At 40.9% G+C, this 20,755-nt stretch overlaps 1 protein-coding gene across 2 annotated transcripts in view; it reads left to right on the top strand.

The window, feature by feature from the left end:
• The window catches only part of Nxn (nucleoredoxin), a 147,390-nt gene that overhangs the window by 985 nt on the left and 125,650 nt on the right, over positions 1 to 20,755 (top strand). The window lies entirely within an intron of this gene.

The raw sequence follows: 20,755 nt of genomic DNA, 5'->3' as shown, positions 1-20,755 counted from the left end.
TCTGGGGTCAGGCCACTGATCGCCCCAGGGAGACGGCCACTAATCGTGGTTTTGGGTGAGAAGGGAGCTTTCTTCTCTTGCCTTTTCCCTACTTTTCCCCCTTTCCCGGGGCTGAATTAGTGGCCTCCGGGGAGCTTTTCATTGTCTGGCTGTCCAGCTATCTCCAGGCCCAGGAGCAGTCCCGTCCTTGCAGATCCCTTAGTTTCTTGGTGGGCCACTGTTGTTTTGGCTACTTGGAATTAAATGAAGAACTGATCCCATAGATGCAGCTTGACTGGGAGAACTAGGATTCCAGGAGATATATACTTTGCTGTCAATTTCTCGTTCCTCCCAGTTTGCTGCTGGAATTAGTTTGGGTTCCTGTGTGTATCTGTTGGATGAAGATGTCCATTTCAATAAAACAAATTCAGGACATTTTGTAATGAATGGTAACAGAAAAAGTTTTGGAGTGCTCTTGCTTAATTAGTGTGTCTGATGCAGAGGGATTCCAACTCCTTCCCTTTCTGAGGAGAATCTCAGTTTATGGGGTGGACAGGAGGGATACTATTCTGGGGCATTTAGTTTCCTCTAGGGAGGATGGTAACGCATGCCATGTGTTTCTTTTATGTGTGTACAGAATCTTGTTGAGAAGCATGATTTAGATTTAGTGAGAGCAAAAGGCTTGTACTGTGACCCCAAATGTCTCGAGTAAATCTTCCATCCCAAAGCAGTGTTAAGGTACAGACTTGAGATTTAAAGTATGAAATACAGTTTAACAAATGCAGTTTGCAAATTTAACATTGGAAAAACATGGGTTCACTAACCACAGAGAAACAAGACTTCCCATTTTTGACCACTTTTTAGGTTATTTTGCCCATATTTGATTTATATGCTTGATAGGGTGTGAATATGCATGGCTAGTACTTTTTGCTTCAAAATATGAGAATCCTTTGTTTTCTTTGGTTGTGTATATGACTGTTTTGGGGAGAAATAATGCTCAGAAAGTGATTTATCAAAAAATACTTTTATTCTTCTAGCAAGTTTCTGTTGTAGACTGAAGTCTGTTTAAAATAATATCCTCATTGGGGAATATAAATGATTTCTGGCTTTTGAATACAAACAAGGAATGGTAAGTGTTACATAGCTAGGTCTATTGTTATGTTTTTTACAAAAGGGAAAATAAAATTGTTGGATAGTAAAAATATGGAATAAATTGAGATGTTTTGGAAATCTTAAAGCTCCCCCCCCCAAAAAAAATGGGCATATTTGATATGATATAGGCCATGTTTGATTCTCTCTACCCTAGCTGCTAGTCCCTTTATGTTGGCGGTGGGGAGAAGGTTCTGTGGCCCTAGCCTGGACCTGCTGAATTTCATCAGGATGAAGCATCTGGAGAACATGGAGATCCCATTTGAAAATATAGTTTATAGTGTGGAGGTACCTAAACTGTGATGTGTTAGCATCTTAAAATTTTTATTTAAAGATTTTTTTTTGTTTGTTTAGCTGGGGATCAAACCTGGGAATTTTGTATGTGCTAAATATGTGTTCTACCACTGAGCTATATTTCTCACCCCCCTAAATTTATTTTTTGCTCAGAGTTTTTCTGACTCATATCCTAGAATTTACTTTGTTGTTCAAAACCAGACTAGTTTTCAAGGAGGTGGTTTCTGTCTCTGGATATTGGTGAATAGGCAGCTCAAGATCTGATCCCAGAAACATTCTTATTCGTAGTGATGTATACCAGGTAAAAAGGCTCCAGCTGTGTTTCTTATGAAAAACATACTCTTGGAAATTGCAAAAGCTGTGTATTCACTTTGAAAGGAATTATTTTCTTCCTTGAAACCAAAGAGATGTAAAACGAATTCCTCTTTTGTAACTGAGTTTTTGTCTCTCTTGTTTAAAATGGGGTGCATAGAAATCTGTGAGTTTGTGATGCTAATTTCACCCTAAGAACAGTGAAAAGCCAGGGCACCCCCAGTTCAGGGCAATGGGTAGGTGAACACTTAACTTTTTTTTGAAGGGCTCTGTTCATGCTATTTCACCAACCATAAAAATAGCTTTAAAGAAGGGAATTTTCTTTTACAGTGAAGGGGGAACCAAAGTTACAGATTACATTTTTTTAAAGTTCTCATTAACATTTGCTCTTTAAAACCATTTGTGTACTTCTTCCCATTGGGATAACAAAGGATATGGTTCTAATTAGTTATTGGCTGGCATTTCTCTAAAGAAAATTGAAAAATTATGGTGGGGAAAGAAAATGCTGTGTGGTATTTCTTTTTTTCTTCTTTTATTAATTTCTCCTTTATATAGTAAGAAAGTCTGGGGATGACCATATATGTTCAGCCTGCATCTTCTCTGGCTCCTCTCACCTTCATTGAAGCTATGAGAAACCACTAAGTAAAGGGATTCCAGCATCCTTCTCTTTTTCTCTCTCTTTTAAAAATTCTTTATGGAAGGTTGTCCTGTTTCTGCTTGTTTTAATGGTAGGTACAAAAGTAATTAAAGCTTCTTTTTTTTTCTTTTTGGCTTCCACAACACACACATTATTATATAGTTGTATAGAAATTGTAATTAGATGATAATAGAACTTTGAGTGCATTTATAAGACCAGTTTTGTCATGAAACCTATAATCCTGAAGTAAGGCAATTAGTCTTGTTTTAATAAGTAGGTTGGTGGACATTTTTGAGATTTCTAAAGAGAGAGAGTGACGAATAGTTGGAAAAGGGTGAAGATTTAGACTTTGAAGATTGGATCTGTCCCTTTAGATGAGTTTAACTTACTCAGTTGTCAAAACTGGAGGATCTGTCTCCAAGATCCACTTCAGAGTCAGAAGAAAGCACTGCTTTTCATTTTAAAGCCACAGGACCTGGCTTTGCCTGGGCTGGGTGCCTGATGGAAAACATTTGGTCATTGTGGGTGCATGACATGAAAGGGAGTAGACAGTGACTTCCCTCCCAACAGGTTATTTGGCTCTGGCTTGGTCCCAGAACTTTCTGCATGGCAGAAAGGGAAGAGGAAGTTGGGGTGGGAGATTAGCTGAGTCAGGGGGCATCCTGGCCTACCTGCTTTGGCCAGGGGAAATGGAGCCATCCTCCAGCTGCTCTGTATTGGGCTGCTGCTCTGACTGCTCTTGATGGTTCTTTGGTTCAGATTAAAACAGAGGTGTGGCTTAGAATTCACCTGAATCCTTTTGGCTCTTTGGGTGGATGGGATCTTGTGCCAGCTCAGATAGTCTATAGTTTCATCTCTTCTACTCGTTCTCAAATCCAAATACTGTAGCCAATAAAAGAACAGGGACGGGTCACCTTATCTTTTCTTATTCTCATTTTTCCCCCCTGCTGGGAATTGAATCCAGGACCTCATGCATGCTAGGTAAGCGCTCTACCACTGAGCCACATCCCCAGCCCTCCTCTTCACTTTTAAGATGGTAAAAAAGATACAGCTTTTGAAAATAGGGGTTTTTGCCTTCCTAATAAAAAACCCTGGACCAGCCAGGATAGGTGTCCACTGGTGACTGTATTTCTAGGATATTGGTCAGTTTAATAAAAGACAACAGTCCAATTAAATTAATAAGAGCAATGTTCCTTGAGAGGCTTTTTCCTTGTTCCATTATTTGTAATGGTGTTTTTTAATCTTACTTTTTCTTTTCTGTATGATGAAGCAGTCTACTAGCTACAAATGTAGATTCTTTTATCCTTCTGCCTGAGTTCAGATGTTGGCTCCTTTTTTTTTTTTTTTTGGTTCCAGGATTGAACCCAGGGGCGCTTAACTACTGAGCCACATCCCTAGCCCACTTCATTATTTATTTATTTATTTATATTATTAATTAAAAAAAATTAGTTGTAGATGGACACACTACCTTTATTTTATTTATTTATTTTTATGTGGTGCTGAGGATCAAACCCAGGGTCTCACAAGTGCTAGGCAAGAGAGAGAGCTACACACTTACAAATGAGCTACAGCCCCAGCCCTCATTTTTTGAGACAGGGTCTCACCAAGTTGCTTATGGCCTTGCTAAGTTGCTGTGGCTGGCTTTGAACTTGCAATCCTCCTGTCTCAGCCTCCCAAGACCCTGGGATTACAGGTGTGTACCGCCATGACTGGCTGGCTCTGCTTTATATTGACTATGGGTATTTGTGCCCACACAGGTTACTTACCTGTAGAATGGAAATAATAATAGTATCACCTGCCTTACAGGATTGTTGTATAGAATATACAAGATAATATACCCTTGCTTGGCAAATAGTAAGTGCTCAGTAAATGCTATTTATTATTAGTTAGTAACTGATCTTCAAATTTAGTAATTCATTTCATAGCTTGAGCCTTTGGAATGCATCACATCACAGAAGTTGCAAAACTTACCAGGTGTATGTGTGTGTATATTTTTTCTTTCTTTTTGTCTTTTTTTTAAAACTTTTTCAAATCAATGACTTACAAGCATGCAAGGGGATATGGTGAACGTGTTGAAAGAATTGCCCTACAAGACATTGTAATTGAGGAGAAAGACCTCAGAGATGAAATACCAAAAGCAAATGAATATATAATAATACTGTGTTTTAAAGTTCTGGGAGATTACTGATAGGTACTGAGCTCCATATTTATATTTGCCAGTCAAACTGTAGACTTCTTAGGAGGCTGAGGCAGGAGGATCATGAGTTTGAGGCCAGTCTCTGCAACTCTAGACTGCTAATCACTGAAGCCTTGGTATGATAATGGGTAGCAACTTAAAAACCATCAAGCACCCTTCTTGAGAGAAATTATGTACTTGGTGATCATTTTGTGGTTTCACAAAGCCATTAGGCCTGTCTCCTGCTGACCCTTGTTGCTCAAATCTGGGCAGCGTGGAGGTTGAAGGATTTCTTTTTTTTCAACATGGGAAATGGAGGAGCCTGCTCTGGAGCAATAGAAATGCCACGCCTCATGGAGCCACCTGCCTTCTCAGCTCTGGAATGGTGTAGGATAGGTTTGCTCAGACATGTAGCCACTGCTGAATGAGTCCTCATTTTCCAGGTAGCGGCTGTCCACAGCTCTTGCTGACTGATTTGTCTTCTGATATGGGTTGGGGTGTGAAGCATAGTGCCGAGGAAGGCAGTGGGTTTTGAGGTTAGCATCATTGATTTATTTCCACCTGATTTCCTCCCAACCCTCTATTTATCACTTTTCCTTTTGGTAGAAGGCCTGGTTTAATATCTGCATCAATTGGCGGAAGGAGGCTTTGTGTTGTGTACAGCTGGGGCAGGCAATGAACAAGTCCCTTGAGGGTTTTCTTTCTTTTTTCTTTCTTTTTTCCTAAAAGGGCTTGGGGGTTCTGGGGCTCCAGCTGCCCCTTTCTGAACTAGATTTGCCTCCTGACCGCATGATTTCATTTCAGGGGGAGAGTGGAGACTTGGCTCAGGTTGTGTTTTCTTTCTTCACAATCTGAATTCCCCGCGGTGCACAGTGTTAACCACCGGGGTGCTTAGTTTTCTGTATTTCATTAATTTGTCATTATGCTTATTCAAAGGCACTCAGAGAAAATGGCTATGAATTTAGAATCTTTTTGTGAATCCTGACTGAAAATAATGGCAAGATATAAAACAGCGGTATGAAGAGCCTCATGAAAGTCAGGATTCACAGAAAGATTCTTCTCGATCGCCCACATCCTGAAGGCACCGAGTCTGGCTAATTTGACCACCTTCTTACTCTGAGCCCATCTGTCCATCCCTACATCACTGCTTCAGTTCAGGTTTCCTCTGGACCATTTCTTCCAACAGCTTTCCTGGGCTTCTGGCTTTCAGTACTGACCCCCTGAAATGGCTCTTTTTCTTTCCTTCTTTTTTTTTTTTAATTGCAGATGGACCTAATATTTTTGCTTATTTTTATGTGGTGCTGAGGATCAAACCCAGTGGCTCACACATGCTGAGCAAGTGCTCTACCACTGAGCCACCACCACAGCCCCCTGAAATGGCTCTTGAGACCAGGGCTTCTCTCATGCTCTAGTTTAGGATCCATTTTTTTTTTTTTAAAGTTGTAGATGGACACAGTTTCTTTATTTTATTTACTTATTTTTATGTGGTGCCAAAGATCGAACCCAGTGTTTCACGTATACTTGGCAAGTGCTCTACCACTGAGCCACAACTCCATCCCTTCAAGATCCATTTTTAAAAGAATTTACAGTCAATTACACACTGATACATGGTCTTGCTCCACGTGACTAATATGCAGCTTGAGCCACATGTTATTCCTCACTTGAGTTGACAACATACAAACTTGTCATTGTCCTGTTCAACAAAATGAGCTCATGGATCACAAGCTTGAATGTTGCTGTTTTGTTGGGCCATTGTCTTAAGCATTTCTGAGTGTCTACTCTGTTTTTTATATTTAACTTTGTCTTTTTTTTAATATATATATTTTAGTTGTCAATGTACTTTTATTATTTATTTATTTGTATGTGGTGCTGAGGATTGAACCCAGAGCCTCACACATGCTAGGCAAGTGCTCTGCCACTGAGCCACAACCTCAGCACCCTTAACCTTGTTTTGAACCAGTGACAAATAACTCATAGATAAGCATTGGTCCTTGGACCCCATGTTGATGGAGTAGCACTGCCCTAGACTGTTTTCAGAAAGGAATGAACATTTCAGAAATACACCCCTGGACGGGGTGGAGCTCAGTGTTAGAATACTTGCCCAGCAAGTGTCTTGGGTGTTATCCCAGCACCACAAAAAAGGAGGAAGGGAAGGAAGAGATGCAACTCTGACCCTGTCACTCTCCTGCTGAAGAATTCTGCTAGCCTTTGCCGTCAACTCCAGACTACCGGTCCTGGCTCTTCTCCAGTCTTGTCTCTTACCTGTATTATAGAACTCCACTGGACTTGCGTTTCTGGAATGTGCTGTATTCTCCCTCTTCCTCACCTGGCTGAGTGTAGAGCTCCTGATGTCTCTGCCTTAGATAGCTTTCCTGTCCCTCTTGAAATTTATTTTATGTATTTATATATGTGTTGGGACTCAAGCCCAGGCCCTCGAGCATGCAATCCCTAAACTATACCTCCAGCCCCTATTTTATCTATCTATCTATCTATCTATCTATCTATTTATTTATTTATTTTTAGGTATTGGGGTTTGCACCCACGGGCACCCTACCACTAAGTTATAGTACTAGCCCCTTTTATTTTTTTAATTTTGAGACAGGGTCTCACTAAGTTAACTCAGGGTCTCGTTGAGTTATTGAGGCTGGCTTTGTAGTTGCAATCCTCCTGCCTCAGCCTCCCAAGTCGCTGGAATAGAGTTTAAAAATTTTTCTTCATCTTTTTTGTTAGACTATAAGCTCCTTGAAATTAGAACCCAACCAAAAGAAGGGGAAGGTGATTGATGTTGAGGTGCTGAGAAATTGGTTAATGTCATAAAAATCAGGCCTGTGACTTTTAGATTGATAGCTTGAGAAAACACTATAATTTTAGATCATGTAAGTTAAAATGCATACTTTCATTGTTACATAGCTTGATTTTAGTACTTAGTGTTAGAGTTGGGCCTTAATTGAACTGTGTTAATTGTACATTCTCTGTGCGTGTGTTTTGTTTTTGTTTCTTAAGTGTGTGTGTGTGTGTGTGTATAATTTATATATATAAAATATTATTTTAATATAAAATATTTATATATATAAAATATTATTTATATATATAATATACATATATTTTTTTCTTTCCCTGCACACATGGAAAAATGCTCTAGCCATAACTACACCCCAGCCCTTAATGAGGATTTAAAAAAGCACTTAGATGAGCAAATAGACATCCCAACAGGGAAAGTCCCAATTGCTTCTTGTGCAACAGCATTGCCCTATAATTCTATGTTCAAAAATAGGAAAAGGCTTGACTCTCCCTTTTGAAATACCAAGTATCTTAGTCTGTTAAAATAGTCTCATCTGCAGACCTACCATTCCATGCTTTTACATTTCATAAATAGTTTGTATTTCTCTAGCATTTTTCTTCCACGAAGCTCAAAAACCATGCATATTACCTCTCCCAGCAAGTAGCAATCAGTGGATATTAAGTGTTTTAACTTTTCAAAGTATGTTAAGAATCGGAGAATTGAAGCAAAGAAAACTGATGATCAGATCCAGGGTCACAGTGTTGGATCAAAGAACTTGGCTGATCTCCCTTAAACAACTCTTGTCATTTCTGTTCATGTAATTGTATCTTAAAAACGTTCACATCAAACATGCTCCCTGGAAGAGGAGGGAGCTGAGCTTTCTCTTCAATGTGGATTCACTCAGTATGGGTAGAACACTCTGAAATAAGATAGAGGTAGTTTAACTGCTGAACACATTTGCTGTTACTCAGAAGACAGGAGAGCCTGAACTTCTTTTCTGTTGCTACCTTTCCCTGGTGGTGCTTTCTAAGGGCCTTTTTAATGATTTGGCTTTTTTTAGTTCAGCCAGTGAAGTGCCCCCAACTCCCCTTCATCCTATGCAAAGCCTGCGGGCTGCTTTAGTGCTTTTGTTCAGAGACAAAATTGAACTTCAGGTATCCTGCCGAGATCCTAGGACTAAATCAGTTCTCTCTTTTATGAGGTTTTCAGAAACGGCTGTTCCAACTTCCAGTGAAATCTCAAACATGTGCTTTCTGCTTTATGACAAGGAAGAAGTATAGTAATTGAAAGTTGCTCGAGTGCTGTTATTCTGGAGTGAAGCCCTGCAATGGAAACTTTTGTTCTGGGGCATCTGTGATTAAAAGCAAACGTAAATTTTCTGCGGCTTGCTGGTCATAACTCTTAGACCTGATATGCAGTACATTTTCGTATGGGCTGTACTTCAGAAAATTCTTTTTGAAAAACAACTTAAGCGTAACGTTTAGCATTCTGTTAGCTCTGTCACCGACTCCCCATGGTATTATTTTGATATAGATGCTGATTACAGGTAAATTCAAGTAATATTTCCACAGCTAATGATGCTTTTATCTTGGATTGTTAGTGGATTATCACAAAGCAGGGTGTGACAGTCTTGCTGTTCTAGGGGAGGGTTGTCTCTTTGTTTTCCTGGGAGAGAGTTTTATCTAGATACGTTGGTTCTACAGTTCTATAGGTTTTTTTTTTTTTCCTTTTTGTGTCAATATCCCTAGGATAAAAATCTGGATGAATTCAATCTGCTTAAAAGCCAAAGACATTGCCTTTTCCCCCTTTAAACATGATCAGGTCAAGACAGTTTTCTTTTGATCGTGGTGGCTCTCAGTGCAGCTGCCTCATCTGTTACTCATTTTTCAGGGTTTCATGTGAAATTTAAAGATTGGGTGGAACAACGTGCAGTAGGGAAAAGTCACAATGTGACCAGCAGAGCTCCAGTCGGGTGTGAATGGAGGCGAGTGCAGCGTCTTTCAGCTCTGGGCTGCAGCTCTGCAAATCATTCAGACTCATGGACCTTCGGGAATGCTCCATTATTAGAAATGAATATTTAAAAGACGTGGCCGGGTGGGTGAAAAAAGAACTTAAACACTAGATCAGGTTTTCTTAGTTTGCATCCCGGCTCACACTTTGTAGCAGTGACTTTGTGGCAAGTTTACATAATTTCTGTGTCTGGTTTTTTGGTCCGGGGGAAAATAGAGAGCAATACCCACCCACCTCATAAGGTTTGATAAGGGTTAAATGTGTCAATATTGGAAAAGTGCTTAACAATGCCTGGAGCATAGTACGTGTGGCTTCATCCCAGGTGCGTGGGCATTTCATTCCACATTTTATGGTTATTCAGATTATAGGAGACAGGAATTCTCAGCTTTCCTACGTCTTTGTACCCCTCTGCCATTCCGGGGCACCTAGTTCTTTCATCTAGCTCTATCATCGGTTTCTATTCAGTTTTTTTTTTTTTTTCTTTTTCCCTGTGGTACTGGGGATTGAACCCAGGGGTGCTCTGTTGTTGAGCTACATCCCTATCCCTTTTTATTTTTTATTTTGAGACAGGGTTTTGCTAAGTTGCTGAGGGTCTCTCTGAGTTTCTGAGGCTGGCCTTGAACTGTGATCCTCCTGTCCAGCCTCTTGAATCTGTGGGATTACAGGCGTGTGCCACCGTGCCAGGCAATCTTCAGTTTGTTACTAGGATAGCTATAATGATTTGTCTGTTGTTGATTTTATGACATATCTCTATTTTTGAATATGAGTATAATTCCAGGCCATCTATTTGTGAGTCAATCAAATGCTCAATTTTTAAAATTTATATTTTTTATTTTAAAATTTTGGTGTTGGGGAAGAAACCTAGGGCCTGCATGTGCTAAGCATGTGCTTTGCTTATTTTACTGAATGGATTCTATTTTTCCTTTGAGCTGTGAATGGATAGGAGGAAAAAAAAAATATATATATATATATATTTATTTATTTATAAATAAATATACTTAAATATACATATGTACTTATTTATTCTGCCCTTTATTTATTTTTAAACTTCTTATGGAAAACTTTAAACATCACACAGGTAGGGACAACAGGACAGTGTATCCCCATGAACCCACACAGGTGCAATAGTTATCAGCTCATGGATCCCCCATCCCCCCACTGGGATATTTGGAAGACAATCTGAGACATAATATCATTTCCTTTATAAACATTTCACTAAGTGACTCTTTTAAAAACATACCCACAGTATCTAGCGATATCTTAAAATCAGCAAGTATCTAGTCAGTGTTATAATTTCCCTGATTGTCTCACAGTTGTTTTTATCCCCCACAGTTGGGTTGTTTGAATTCAAAGTTTTGTTTGAATTCAGATAAGGTCTACTCATTACATTTAAGCCATTTCTTAAATCTCTTCACCTATAGTTTCCCTTCTTTTCCTTAGTTTTTTTTTTTTTGTTCCTGTCCATTTAAACTTTCTCTGGCTTTAGGTCTTCCTTGCTATATTTCTTTAAAATTTTTTTTCCCGTCGTTGCAGATGGACGGCATGCCTTCACTTATTTCTGTGTGGTGCTGAGGATTGAACCCAGCCCCTCACACGTGCCACTGAACTACAGCCCCGTCCCCTCCTTGCTATACTTCTGAACTTTCCTATCCATGTTTTTCCTTTTATCTAAGTCTGTAGCTTCTTAAATCCTGGCTTGGAAAGGGTCCCAGCCTCCCATAGCTGAGAAGGATAGGCATAGGTCATCTTGAGGCCTGAGCAGCTCAGGGACAGTGGCCCATCCCCATCTGTCTACTCTACTTGTGTATCTGGGTCCTGACCTCTAGCAGGCTGCTCTTCATTGTGACACGAAGGCCACCAGCAGTCTAGGTCTACTTTGCATCTTCTGAGATCCCCAGCAGGAAGAGGCCAGCTTGCTCACTTTCCCATCCAGCACTGACCGCTATGGCCAGGATGTGTGAAAGCCCAATTGACCTTGCCTGAGTGACATCTGTACCTGTGTCCCCAGAGGGTGGAATCTCAAGCCAGGGGACCAAACCTCAAGAAGGGGGGAACATCAGGGGAAACCTCTGTGTTCCCAGAGGAAATGTGCCCTGGAGATGACTGTCTGGTCTGTTCTGGAGTGTTTCTAGTGACCACTTACACTGTCTACTGAGGAAGTCCATCCTTACATCAGCCATCCTCCTCAGGGGACCTCCTTGTCCACAGGCAACTCTTCTGTCTCTCAAATGTGAAATTCCAGGCTGGGGCAGAGCACTTAAAGCCCTAGGTTCAATCCCTTGTGCCACAAAAACAAAACTCTGTACCAAATGCAAAGTTTTTTTGGTTCTTGGACCATTTCTTGTATGGCATGGGTTCACAGCCTCATCATATCTGAGCCTTCTCCAAGTTTCCCTGGGCCCTTTTGTGTGTGTGTGTGTTTGTGTTGTTGGGGATTGAATCCAGAGCCTCCATGCAAGCACTGTACCACTGAGCTACACTCCAGTCTTCCTGGAACCTTTCTTAAAGAGGAGTCCCCACACCTGTACACAGACTCTACAGTATCTGAACACAAAGTCAATCGCAGAGGGTAGGCATCACCCCCTTGTTCTAGATCTTACCTACACTTAACCTTACCAGAGCCCGAGATTGCATCAGCTTTTCTTACAAGTCACTTCACACTGTGTTGTCCCATTGACCTTTTGGTCATCCAGAACTCTGAAGTCTTTTTCACCTATCATTGTCAATCATATACCTGAACAAATGAGAAGAGAGTCCAAAATCTCATCTCCCTCATTTTCAACCATTTATTTAGATTTGCTCATTTTTTGCAGTCTGTTGAAATCATTTTGTAGGCTGAGGTGGCCATAACAATAATTAGAGCCCTTTGCTAGCTTTGAATTATGTATGATCCCTTTCAGACCTTTATCCACACAGTGTATTAAAATATATATATATATATGTGTATATATATATATATATATATATATATATATATATATGTATATATATATATATATATATATATATAGGGCTGGGTTTGTGGCTCAGCGGTAGAGCGCTCACCTAGCATGTGTGAGGCCCTGGGTTCAATCCTCAGCACCACATAAAATAAAGACATTTAAAAAAAAAAAAAAAAAATATATATATATATATATAGAGAGAGAGAGAGAGAGAGAGAGAGAGAGAGATGGGATCATGGCACAGTACTAAGGACCTCCAGGTTAATCGCAGTTCCTTAATCATTTGTTTAACCAACCTGAAATCCAGCCGGTTCCATATCTGCCTAATTGTGTTACTGTCTAACCTACGCTTATCCATTTGGCCAACATATTTATCATAGGCGAGCTTAAGACATAGCTTGCTGTAACTTAGATATTTACTCTTTTCCTCTCTGGGAAAGACCATCTGAAATGATTTTATTTCGTAAAACCCAGGCTTGCTCCTAATGGATCACTTATTTTTTTGTGTGGTTAAGAACTGTACACTGTAGGATCTGTTTAAGGGTTGAAGTCAGGTCCAGCTGTAGTTTGCAGAATCTCTTCCATTTTGCTGTTTTGAAAATCAGTATACCTTCCAACTGCTGGTTGCAGGTCATGAAATCACAGACAATGGCTAGGTGATCTTTTTTTTAAAATATTTTAAAAATAATTTTTTAGTTGTAGGTGGATACAATATCTTTATTTCATTTTTATGTGGTGCTGAGGATCGAACCCAGTGCCTCACGTGTGCTAGGTGAGCGCTGTACCACTGAGCCACAACCCCAGCCCTGGCTAGGTGATCTTAATGCCACATTTTCTCCCTCTTGATGTAATTCATACTTTAAAGGAGCAAAATTGCTGTATTGGCTGGGCATGTAGGGATTGCATTTGTTTCCTGCAAAAGATCTTGTGGGAGTAGCCATGTCTAGATAATGCCTGATAGCATGTAGTTGAGGGCACCCCATTGTCCAGGAGGCCCAGTTCCTTCCCTTTCTGAAGGTTGTGTGGCAATACTGACTGCCTTTTCCCTGACCCCAGCCCTCCCCTTCCTTCACCAGCTCATTAAGTCCTAATAGGGCCTGAGGGAGTCTTTTTCTTAATGCCATTTCCCCCCATCACAGGCAGGATGAGAGTTTTGCTGGCTAATTAATTGTGGCATTTTGTTTTAAAGTTAGTGGTAGATGCCAACTAGCTACAAAGCAGCCTAGTGCCCTGGTGCTGATACATTAGTTTTTTCCTTTTTTTGGTGGGGGGCACACTGGGAATTGAACTCAGGGGTGCTTGACCTCTGAGCCACATCCCCAGCCCTATTTTGTATTTTATTTAGAGAGAGGGTCTCACTGAGTTGCTTAGTGCTTTTGCTCAGGCTGGCTTTGAACTCGTGATCCCCCTGCCTCAGCCTCTCAAGCCACTGGGATTATAGGCATGAGCCTTGGTGCCCAGCTTGGTTTTTCTTGATAGCCAACTTTTTAGGACAAATCAGACCTTTTATTTTGAAACGGATTTGTTTTCTTACTGAATTGTATTTGCCTATTTAAGATTACACATCTGTTTGGCACCTAAGAATTCTGACTATTCCAATGTTAGGCCTGAGGATGAATTGGAATTAAATGCCTTAAAGCACTTTCCTGGGGGGAAATCAGTTTCCTTAATTTACACAAGGTCCCTGGCTTCAACCCTTGGATCCATTGTTTGAAGCTTGTACAAATGATCTTAAGAGTAAAATACTACTTAATACCACTTGAACATACTGCCTTTCATTTGGATTTAGGAAAAGTATTAATTTGCCGAGGCTGTGGTGGAATACTCTAGTTTTGAGACACTTTCTGAAGTGCTGCTGGCCTGTGAATGCTGTTGATGACTTTTTTCCTTAGGTCATCTGAGTGTGCTCTGCCACAGAGCCAGTAGTTCCAGGTGAATGTAGATCCTAGAACAAAGATCTGATATGCCTTCATGAGGAAAGAGGGATTTGTCTGTCTCTGTGCATCCAGCACAAATTATTGCGGTCCTGCTGACTATTTACATTAAAAGCCACTTGTATTCCTTGACTCAGCATGTAGTTAATATGCCTTTTCCACATATTAACTTTTTTCCATTTGCAAGAGAAAGCCAACATTTTTTTAATTGTAAAAATAATCCTCTTTCCAAAGATAACTACTGTTAATACTGCTTTCCTATTCTTTCAGCAAAAAGAATGTGCATGTACTATATATGTAAATGTATGTGCTTCCATTTTTATACAAATAGATTTAGCATTTGAAAAAATATTATTTTCTAGAATGGTAGTACATTAAAAAAAATTGGTCTGGGTATGTGTCTTAGTAGTAGAGCGCTTGGCTAGCATATGCAAGACTGTGGGTTTGGTTTCTAGCAATGTGTCAGAAGGAAGGAAAGAAAGAAAGAAAGAAATGAAAGGTATGCAGGGAAGTCTCACTCCCAATGCTGACTATAGTCAGCAACCACCGTGATCCATTTCATGTTATTTTGTAATCTATAAGCGCGCGCGCGTGTGTGTGTGTGTGTGTGTGTGTGTGTGCGCCCCTCATTCAAATGCTTTTAAATGGATCTTGCTCAGATTCTTGACCGTCCTGACAGGTTCTATATAGAGACTAAAAATATCATCTGGATAGCCCTGTAATAACTTTGTGTGATGTCTTCCTTATTAATAAACCCAACACAAAAACAGGGAAAGGAATCCCCCAAACCACCACTGTCCTTAGAAGGAAAATGACTCAGTGTGACATGTTGTGGGGGTACAATGGGTTTAAGGAGATCTTTGAAAACAGTTTCCCTGCCTTCCAAGAGGGGCCCTCCTCTAAGTCTGACATAAAGCAGTGAGAAGACAGTGTCTGTGAAATTCCTACTGCTGGGCCCTGCTACTTGGGTAAATTAAGAGGTTCATTCTCTGAGGCTGTCAGTCTTCCCTTCCAAGAGCTTTCACATTTATCCAGGGACAAAAGACTTCCCCATGCACAGGCATTTGCATTATGCCTGTCCTTTTGTGGTAGCTCTATCAGGCAATTTGTATTTAATGTAGATTTTTGCTTAGTAAACTGTGCTGTATTTTTAGAAGTTTCACCACTCTTGAAATATAAAATTATGAAACAGATAAATTAAGAAACTCATTTTCATTATAGAAGGATCTTCACTTCATTCTCCCCCTTCCCCCACTCCCCCCAATGTCTTAGGATTACATCTGTTGATTTGAGAAAAATGTGCAACTGTTAGAAGAGTATTCTTACCAGCTAGGTGTTGGTGGTACACACCTATAATCCCAGCTACTCAGGAGACTGAGGCGGGAGGTTCACAAGTTTGAGGTCAGCCTATACAACATAGTCAGACCCTGTCTCAAAATAAAGTTAAAAGTGCTGGGATGAAGCTTGCCTAACAAATAAGGTGGCCCTGGGTTCAGTCCCTAGCACTGCAAAAAAAGTGTGTGTGTGTATAAACATACATATATACATATAGATATATGTATGTATACACATATACTGGGGATTGAACCCAGAGGTGCTTAACCATTAAGTCACATCTCCAGCCCTTTTTATTTTTTATTTTTTTGAAACAGGGTCTTGCTAAATTGCTTAGGCCTTGCTAAGTTGCTTAGGCTGGCTTTGAATTTGCAGTCTTTATGCCTTAGCCTCCTGAGTTGCTGGGATTACAGGTGTGCACCATCATGCCCAATGCAGCAAAAAAAAAAAAAAGTAAATATTCTTATGTTACAAACACTTCTTCCCCTTTCCCCTGAACATTCTGAATTCCCTTGTCTATAAAGTGACTGAGAAAAGTTATACTTCCTTTGGTTTCCATGTGGGCAAGTTGCTTATGAAAAATCAAAGAGTTGCTATGGGAATGTTTATTAAATAGATACATGGATAATAGACATTGTGAAAGGTAAGCTTTTCAAAGATCCAGTGAACCTGAAATGGGGACTTGATTTCAGAATGGAAAGAAAACTGGGTGCAGTGGCGCGGGCCTATAATTCCAGTGACTCCTAAGATTGAGGCAGGAGGATCACAAACTCAAGGCCAGCCTCAGCAATTAAGTGAGACCCTGTAGCTCAGTGGTAGTGTGCTCTGGGTTTAATCCCCAGCACCACATCATTCCCCCCCCCCCCAAAAAAAGGGAAAAAGTATCAGTTTAGAAGTAAGAATTTTTGTTTTAAATGTGAGAAGAAAGGTGGAAATATGCCAGGTTACTTATTGTCATGTTAGGATGGTGGCATGTGTGGATGGTGGGTGTTTGATTTCCAGATGTTCTGAATAGTCAGTTGTATAATGAAAACATCAGTGTTATGTGAAGAAAATAATTTGGCTCTTTCCTGAAAGAGCTCGCATCTTGTTTTTGGATACTTTGTCTTAGTGTAAGGTTCTCTTCCCTGTTTCGATCTGGTTAGCACATGACTAACTCACTCATCATTGCCTCATATGGAGCAAAGTCACATGGGTGAGGAGCACCAGCTCACGGCCACTGACTTCAAAAACACTTTCTGCAAAGAATAACTTGAAAGTGACCTTTTCAGATGAGGGGTGGGTAGTCCAGTGGCTTAAGAAAGAAGGATATTCCAGATATAAATAACCATGTGGGAATGAAGGGGAAAGTTGAGAAGGAGGAACTTCATTTGATCCTGCTAAAAAGAGTAAGTATGGGATGCAGGGAGATGATGTATGTTTGAAAATTGATGAGCCCTGGAGGCCGCCCATGCCTGGTGGGAACATTTTTACTTTTTTTAGGAAGCAAAAATCCCTTTGGCAGAATCTTTAGAAAATACATTTGAGGTGATGCTGATTGGGAGGATGATTTCATGTGGGAAGACTCTGAGAAGCAGGCAGTGGTCTGTTTGCAAGGTGAGGGTGGGCCCCTCTCTCGGGTTTGGGTTTGGAATGAGAAAGAAGGTCTGGATTCCAGACATGCCACAGGATAAGAAACAGATGCTGTTTGTACCAATGAGGCCAAACTCAAAACAAAGAATCTTATCCTGGGCCAGGTTGCAGAAACACATTTTCTATAAGCTTCCTTAGAGCATAAAGAAGACACTCTGTGTTAATGGCTTCCGTTTGGTAAGAAAAATAAAGGAAATTCTAGGAATTTTCCACCACTGTATGGTATCAGTAGAGGGGAAGCGGTGACAGGGCCTATGAAGCTCTCAAACTAGATTTCTCACTTAGTATGTGCTCATACTACAAAAACCAAGTTTGCGCTTTTCATTACTTTGTATGGGCACTTCCAAACCTCGGTCAGTCACATGTTTCCTGAACATCTCATTTGCCTCAGGCAGTGTCAGGATGCAGAGAAATAAATGACTAAGTCCCTGCTGTCAAAGACATTTATGCTTTAACTGGGGAGGTAAGGCATGAAATGTATATATAAATTTAGAATTTCCATTGGATAATGTCCTTTGTGTTGGTTCTAGTAGAGATGGGATGGACAGCAGGAGCTGCAAGGACCTAGAGTCCTGTGACCCAGAGTTCTATGACCTCGTCAGTCTAGAGGCCAGCCCCTCAAGGATGACCTTTCTGGTCCATGTCTTCTACTCTCTATCTTTGAGACCTCAGCCAAGTTACTTTAATCTTTCTGAGCCTCAGTTTTCCCCATCTGTAAAATGGGAATGAGAGCAGAGATAGGTACCTCTGCATCTTGCTTGGCACACAGCGTTTGGTCAGGTCACTATTGCTTTGTTCTGCCAGACCCAGAAAGTTTCCTAAGGCAGGGATTTTACTCTTCATCCTCATGTCCGTCTGCTTACTACATTTGACACCTCTTACTAATAAAATTTGGCACAAGTGCTTGTTGAAAGAATGAATGGTTTGGACAGAGGTCAGAAGGGTTGGCAGAACTTGGGCTGGGAAGAGGAATGGAATTCTAAGCACAAGGGTGAGTCTTGAAGTAAAGGTAAGTTGTAGATGCTTGGTTTGTTTGTGCTATCATGATAATTAAACAGATGCCCTCATTGCATAATATTGGGCAACATGGCCATTGAGTGTTTTCCTGTAAAGGATGTTGGGGATTAGGTAGCTTTCTTTACAGATGAGGAAACTGAGGCCCAGAAAAGAGGTAGTCACGTGACTGAGCAGCTTCTAGGTTCTGGGTCTCATTATTGCCGGCTCAGTGGTATTTCCTGACATTCTTCCTGGTAGCCCTTTAAAAAAAAGTCCAACTAGTATCTTTAAGTCATTGCCAAATTTTGCTTGAAGAGAAAGGAGATAAGCGTTCTGAAAAGAGGGAAATGCGGCAGTCCTATTTTTCCCACATGAGTTTATATATCCTGGCCTCTAGAAAGTGGGACGCTTTCCCGGTCCCAGGAGCCTGTTCCTGAGAGCGGAGCCATTTTCCTGTGGAAGGGCTGGGGTCAGGCCCGGGACGCGGGTCAGACCTCCTATGTGGAAAGCCTCAAGTGGCTGTAACTAATGCTGAAAAAACAAACATGTTCCCCGACTGGACAACAGCACAGAGCTTTTAAGGAGGGGATTACCAGGGCCAAAGTATGTGCAATGTAAAGAAAGGAATGTAAAAAGAGCCAGGTGCTTCAGTGTGTGGGTCTAGGCTGATGGGCGCTTAAGTGTCAGAAATTCCATTCGGATGACTTGTATTTTTTCCTGTTGGGCCATCGAGGAAGGGAGAAGAGGCCTGTTATCCTGTGGCCTATCCAGGCAGTTAGCACCCTTCCGTGTTGTGTTGAGGGATAGCTGTGACCTGAGTGGGACCTTGGCACTCTCTTCAGGGGCCTGGAGTCATGGGAATTTGCCCTGTTGCTTTGAGGAGATTGTTCCAATCCAAGCAAGAAGATAGATGCCGGAGTAGGAGAAAAACAAAAACTCGGACACATACTTGGCCTGAGCCTTGAGCATTGGAAAATGGGCTACTGGGTCACACCTGTGACTTTACTAGAGGGAGAATTTAGATGTTCTGAAACCTAGGCGTGGGAGTCAATTCTAAAGCCAGTTCTCTTCATGAATCATCTTGATGTAGTTTTATATATTTTCTGAAACCCAGCATAGATCTCCTTGGAGTGGTGATTTTCAGTATGCCAAACAAAGAGGAAATCTATCAGGGAGTCACGCACACCCATGTGCAAGCATGGTCACCTCCCTTCAGGTGACTGTGCAGGCGCAGCCATATCTGTCCCTCCACATGATCAGCTGTGGTTACTGTTGCCTCCCACCTCTTTGGGTTCTTTAAAGGGGTCACCAGAGAATTATGAATTCTCTGTGGACTAATAATTACAACTTATTGTAGTCTAAACTCAATAGAGGTTAATAAGATTGTGTCTAGCTGGCAAGTTGATAGATTTACTGGTGGGTGGGAATGAAATTATATAAAGGTTGATTCCTTTCTCACATTAATAGAGATGGTACTGAGGGAGTGGAGAGGTGTGTTGCACCTGAAATAATTTGTCCTGCTTACAGTGGTGATGGTGGGATCCTGTTCCTTCATTTAGCCTTCAGGGAGTTACAAGATATCTCCTGAGTCAGGGTGTTTGTACTGTCACCACTGATAACTGCTTCTGTTTGTTGAGTCCTTACTAGGTTCTGGGGATCACATTGTTCAATGCTGTTTGTGCATTATCTCATTGGATCTTCATAACAATCCACGAAGTAGGTACAGTCGTCTCCCTTATCCATAGTTTCACTTTGAAAGATTTCACTTACCCATAGTCAACTGTGGGCTGAAAATATTATATGGAAAATCCACAGGTGAACAGTTTTTAAATTACACACCATTCTGAGTAACACGATAAAATCTTGCTCTGTTACATTTCGCCTAGGATGTGAATCATCCCTTTGTTCAGTGTTTGTACACTATATATGCTACCTGCCCGCTAATTATTTAGTAGCCTTTTTGTTTATCATATTAATTGTTGCTCTGTCTCAGTGCTTGTGTTCAAATTAAAATAATGGTCCCAAAGTCGTAGAGTAGTGACGCAAAGAGGTGCCAATGAAGGACTTATTAACTCTGGTACTATGTGGTGATACAGCAAGGCGTATGGGAAAGACAGGACACATAAGGTTTGGTGCTGTCTGTGGTTTCAGGCATTCTCTGGGGCTTGGAAAGTATCCCCACAGTTAAGGGGGGGCTACCATACTATTTATTGCCATCATTTTTATGTGAAGTCACTAAATTCAAAGGGTAAGTAATTGGTTTAGGGTGGTGGAGTGGGATTTTCACCCTCAGCTTCTAGCCCCCAAACCCATCCCTCAGCCCCTCTGTGTCCCATGGTGTGCTGTTTTCTGCTGTTTTCCTCCAGGGTGGAGGGCTTTTCACACCTGGGCTTCCAGGCAGGGGCCTACCTCTGGATTTTTTCCTGTTCTTTGTCAGTGGCAGATCTGGGCTCAGCATTATACCCACATTGCACCAATTTTCTTCTCCCTCCCTCTCTCTCTCTTTTTTTCCTTGTGGTTTCCCATGTTACAATCCTTAAAACCAAACTACAGTTGATTCTTGTTATTCATGGTAGT

This window comes from Marmota flaviventris, chromosome 17 (genome assembly GCF_047511675.1).
Source record: "Marmota flaviventris isolate mMarFla1 chromosome 17, mMarFla1.hap1, whole genome shotgun sequence".
NCBI classification, from domain to species: domain Eukaryota; kingdom Metazoa; phylum Chordata; class Mammalia; order Rodentia; family Sciuridae; genus Marmota; species Marmota flaviventris.
This window is presented reverse-complemented; position numbering and strand designations above follow the sequence as displayed.